The sequence below is a fragment of the Coregonus clupeaformis genome, unplaced genomic scaffold, assembly GCF_020615455.1.
Source record: "Coregonus clupeaformis isolate EN_2021a unplaced genomic scaffold, ASM2061545v1 scaf0519, whole genome shotgun sequence".
Taxonomy (NCBI): domain Eukaryota; kingdom Metazoa; phylum Chordata; class Actinopteri; order Salmoniformes; family Salmonidae; genus Coregonus; species Coregonus clupeaformis.
In genome coordinates, this window is record NW_025533974.1 from 53,748 (window position 1) to 59,728 (window position 5,981).

The following is a 5,981-nucleotide window of genomic DNA, read 5'->3' on the forward strand; positions in this document are numbered from 1 at the left end:
AAGACACTGGTTTTTCCAATAGGACACCTGGGTACAGATCCCGCCCATGAAATGTGCACACCTCTCCCAAGGCAGGTCATCAGAAAATGACTCGTCCCTGTAGTCATTCAAAGTTTGAACTAAGGCTTCAACTAAATCAACAGCCTTTGACAGGTCAAGTGATGAAGACTGTAGCATATCTGATAGAAATGTTGCTTCTCCCAAAAACGTTATGGAGTGGAACAAGGAACACAATGAATTGTAAATCTATCTGTGCAAGCAGACCTCGCGCCTCAACAGATCTGTCACCGTTGTGTTCTTGGACTATGTCTTGCAGGACTCGCTTAACGGCAGGCAATCTATCCATAATAGTATGTAGAGCCATATATCGACATGCCCAGCGAGTGTCACTTAGTCTCTGAAGCTCTCTAGGTGCACCTGGGTACATCTCTCTTTGTACGCTAAGCCATTTTTGATGCACATGTATGACCCAGATGTGAAGACATACAGTCTTTCTAGTAAGGAGAAGATCTGTCCTACCTCAGGGACAGCTTTGACTGTATCCACTAAAACTAAGTTTAGACAGTGTGCACTGCAGTGGAGGTAAAAGGCTTTGCTTGTTCTTTAATGCGTTGCCTGGACGCCTGAATGCTTGCCGCTCATAACTGAAGCACCGTCATACGCTTGGCCTACTAGGTTGGTTTTGTATTCAAGACCATTACTTTCTAATATATGTATGATGTTGTCAGTAAGCCCTGCTGCATCTAGTGGATCAGCCGATTCAAAGTGGAGACAGCTCTCATGGACAGCTCCACTGAAATAGTACCTGAGTACTGGAGATATCTGATCCTTTTATTTAACATCTTTTGTTTTCCGTCTGCCATTATGCTGAAGACCTCACTGTCTTCCACTTCTTCTATCATCTCTGTTGGAACCATGTCTGCCAAACAACTCAGAACCTCATTCTGAATCCCATTGCTTGTGTATTTTGCATTATGAATGGAAGTCAACCTTTTTTCCACAGTTGTGTCATGTTTAGCTATTGTTTCTAGGATTGCCATGAAGTTCCCTTTATTATCAGACTCTGCAGACTCATCGTGTCCTCTTTGTGCAATGTTTTGTGTGGCTGTAAGTAGTAGTACTTCTCCTATTGTTTTAATATAGTCCCCATTTTCTTGAACCTGTTTGTTGTGTTCCTTGTTTAGGGCATTTACCAATGTTGCATTACTTTTTACAGCTTTCTGATTGACTCTCCACGTAATCATTGCTTGTTTGTGCCGCTTAGACCTTGCATGAATTGCAAATCCCCCCGTCTTTGTAAGTTGCCTTCTTCCAGTTGTTAAAACCCCATTTTGAATCCAATCCAGTCTCTGAGACAGGCGTAACAAAACACAAGAGTCTGATTTGTTTGAATATTGAAGCCAGGGGTGGATGTGGTACCAGGCCGCCTTGAAGCTCCTCCTCCTGTCCCCCATCAGAGTTCTTGGGTCCATGTTCATCACTGGCTGCACAGGTGGCTCCTCCCGGGATTGGCTGACATCACTCTCAGTCTCTCCAATGGTCTTCCTGCTGTCTCTCTCTGCTCTCTCTTGCTCTCTCCACACCTGAACCCTCTGGCTCTGTCTGACTTTCTGCCTTGTCTTTTCTTTGGAAGAAACATGATGTCCTTTTTTCTCTTCATGTTGGTGACAACTATAGAGCAAAAGCAATGGGGACCAAGCTTATTCATTCATTTACTGAAAATAACTGACTCGCTAGGTAGCTAGCTTTCATGTCTAACCTTTTAACGTTACAATGTGTTTACTGAGTGTGGTTTAAGTAAAAGCACTCAGCAACATGCGTTTTTGATAAAATATTATACCCTTTTTCATATTGCCATACATTTTCGATGCCTGGCTGTTAGAATTAGCTAAAAAACTAAACAAAAAACAGTGCAAACGAACACATAGCCCAGGATTCAAGCCAATTCCTTCATTTGTTCCGCTTTGCCACTGTCTAATAACGGATGTAAAAAATAAATAAAAATAAATAAAAAAAGAACATGATCGCAAAAAATTAATTCTGTGATAATATTTCAGACCCGCATTTAGATGGGCCACAAGGGGGTCCAAGCTTGTTGTCACAGGGGCATTGCCCCCCCCCAGAACCGCTAGTGTCTAACAGCCCTTCTTCGGCCTCTGCGGATGCTAGCTCAGAAGAAGCACCAGCATGGTTCAGAATGGTGATGGACAACGGTATAACTAAAATCCAAGAGACACTTTCTGAACGCCTCAGCAAAATTGATGTGCTGGTCGATAAATACCACGAAGACCAGAAAGTCACAAAGGGAACGAGTGACAAAGTTACAAAAAGACCATGCTGACCAACAGGCTGCCATCCTGGACGTCCGCCTGGAAGTGGATCAAAAGCACAAGGAGTTGGAAGACGCCATCTCTAAACTCGAGAAATTAGATTCTCACGAAAATTTCCAAAAGTGCTTGAATTTGAGATTTCAAGGTTTCCCGGAGGCCGTGGAGGGAAGAGACGCCATCTCCTTTCTACAGGAATGGATTCCCAAAATTCTGGATCTACCCCTTCCGCGCACCCACTGGAAATGGAGAGGGCCCATCGCACCCTACCGGAGGCGGCTGCCTGGCCAGGTTGCACCCAGGGCATTTGTCGTTACATTTCTACGGTACCAGGACACTGTCCGCATCCTCTCTGCTGCCCGAGCAAAGGGAGAGCTCAAGTACGGAGATGCCAGAATCATGATCTTTCCGGATCTTTCTCCCATACTACACAAGAGGAGGATGGCTTTCTCCCCACTGAAGAGGCTTCTGCGGCAGGCTGGCTCGGCATACGGCCTGCTGCTACCGGACGACTTTGTGGACGTAAACCAAGAATGGTGAGCGCACATTTGACTCTGTGAAGACGGCTGAAACATACATGAGGAAAGAACTCCCTGACTTGTTCCCGTCTACTACATCAGGAGGAACTGTCTTTTGAACTTGGATACAGTGGATAGTGAACTGTTAGAACATGAGGATACAACCAAATGACTCATAGGATCGGCTGGCTGGCTGGCTAGATGGCTAGCACCATAATGACAGGCCAGGTAAAGTTGGATCATAGCTAATGTTGACTGGCTGGCTGGCTAGATGGCTAGCACCATAATGACAGGCCAGGTAAAGTTGGATCATAGCTAATGTTGACTGGCTGGCTGGCTAGATGGCTAGCACCATAATGACAGGCCAGGTAAAGTTGGATCATAGCTAATGTTGACTGGCTGGCTGGCTAGATGGCTAGAACCATAATGACAGGCCAGGTAAAGTTGGATCATAGCTAATGTTGACTGGCTGGCTGGCTAGATGGCTAGCACCATAATGACAGGCCAGGTAAAGTTGGATCATAGCTAATGTTGACTGGCTGGCTGGCTAGATGGCTAGCACCATAATGACAGGCCAGGTAAAGTTGGATCATAGCTAATGTTGACTGGCTGGCTGGCTAGATGGCTAGCACCATAATGACAGGCCAGGTAAAGTTGGATCATAGCTAATGTTGACTGGCTGGCTGGCTAGATGGCTAGAACCATAATGACAGGCCAGGTAAAGTTGGATCATAGCTAATGTTGACTGGCTGGCTGGCTAGATGGCTAGCACCATAATGACAGGCCAGGTAAAGTTGGATCATAGCTAATGTTGACTGGCTGGCTGGCTAGATGGCTAGTACCATAATGACAGGCCAGGTAAATTTGGATCATAGCTAATGTTGACTGGCTGGCTGGCTAGATGGCTAGCACCATAAGGGCGGCAGGTAGCTTAGTGGGTAAGAGCGTTGTGCCAGTAACCGAAAGGTCGCTGGTTCTAATCCCCGAGCCGACTAGGTGAAATATCTGTCGATGTGCCCTTGAGCAAGGCACTTAACCCTAATTGCTCCTGTAAGTCGCTCTGGATAAGAGCGTCTGCTAAATGACCAAAAATAAAATAAAATAAAAATAATGACAGGCCAGGTAAAGTTGGATCATAGCTAATGTTGACTGGCTGGCTGGCTAGATGGCTAGCACCATAATGACAGGCCAGGTAAAGTTGGATCATAGCTAATGTTGACTGTGCTATTTAGCCAGCTCGCTAAGTTTACCAGGGTGTTACTATGGCTACAGCCACACTATGCCAGGTAGTTACATTTTCTTTCTGGATACTTTTATTTTACCCATAGAGGTCCAGTGGGGTTTGGTTAAATAGTGATGTGGCTTTTGACGGGGTTTCAAGCCTAACTATAGTGTTTATATTACTTCAGGGAATTTGAGCTACTATTACGTTCGCTGGCTTGTTTATTGTTAGAGATGTATGCTAGCGTTAGTGATACCGAGGCAGGGAGAAGCTACTCACTGGCTGGACACCTAATTGCCAGCTAGCTGATAGCTGTACAGTTGTGTGTGTGTGTACATGTGTATATAAATATATATAATGGGGGGTTGGGAGGGTGAACTCAGGAGGATGGTGGTTGATAAACTAATTGTCTCAATTTTATATTTGAGGGATGATAGTTATCGTCTGGTAAAGATTTCCATTTATTCATCATAGCTTGATGTCTTTTTTCCTGTGCTGCTTGGGTGCGTTTGTTTCACAGCGCAGGTTTCAGGGCGCCTTGGTGCTTTATCTTGGCCAGGTCACAGTTGGAAATGAGAACTTGTTCTCAACTGGCTTCTTACCTGGTTAAATAAAGGTGAAATATAAATAAAATAAATATAAATGCTCATTGGTTGACATTTGTGTGTGCGGGTAGGCACTGTTGGTGACTATGAACACATCCTCTGTTGTTGTTGTTGTTGTTGTTGTTGTTGAGACATGCTCAAGTGGGGCTAAATAGTCCTGTCATTATTGTTGCCGATGTTTGTCGCTTTGATTCAAATTGTATTTTGTGACTCGACTAACAATATATTCATGTTACAGGGAACAGTCAATGCACTTCTAATGCCATATCCATATAATTTAGAATGAACCTCTTTGGGGCGATGCTATGCATAGCAGGTACATCTAGCTTAAAGACTAGCGTCTAAGGGTATGGTTTATTAACTCCCTCAGTTGGGGAGGGGGTTGGTGGGTTTGGGGTAGGGTCAGGGTATTAGCTCACCAGATGGTTACTATTTTATACTTTCATCATTTCATTTAGTTTCTATCTTTTTCCCTCTTTCTTATTATCTTTAAAGATGCTCCTAATAACTATACATTTATGACACTTAACATTAGGGTACTGTAATGAATACTCAGGGAGAAAAAAGTGTAGATTCACGCGCAGAGCGCGGCAGGTGTGTATTACGCCTTTACAGAAGACAGGAATCGTGGTCACAGGCAGGCAATGGTCATACACAGGTAGGCAAACAGGCAGGTGAATCAAAACTAGGACTGAAGACATAAACTGGTTCTCACAAACGAGCTAGGAAAAGGCTTAGTAGAGTCGAACAATACCTCACAAGGCACAAACAGAAAGAACTGAACTAAATAAGGAGCTGATGAGACCAGGGGAGTAACTAACACAGGTGGAATCAATGAACAAAAATGAAAGACAGGGCTACGTTCAAGAACACAAAGAAACAGGGCTACGTTCAAGAACACAAAGAAACAGGGCTACGTTCAAGAACACAAAGAAACAGGGCTACGTTCAAGAACACAAAGAAACAGGGCTACGTTCAAGAAGACAAGGTGAACTGAGAAAAATAAATACAGAACCTTAAATTGATTACATAGATCACACAGAAGAGAGGTTAATATGTTCATTACATTATGTTTTCTAGGTGGAAGGTTTACCCTGTGTATGAGATTAAAATGTATCAGCTGATGATTAGGATTGTTAGATGAACCCACTAAGTTCCTGATGAACTCAACTGGTGAGCCTCTTTAGCAGCTAGTTCCATGGACACACTGATTTCAATGTCCTTTGCCAAGGTCAGATGACTTTCAGTCAACAGTCTCTTTTGTGTAGCTTCACTCCGTAGCCCACATACTAGTCTGTCTACTAATGTC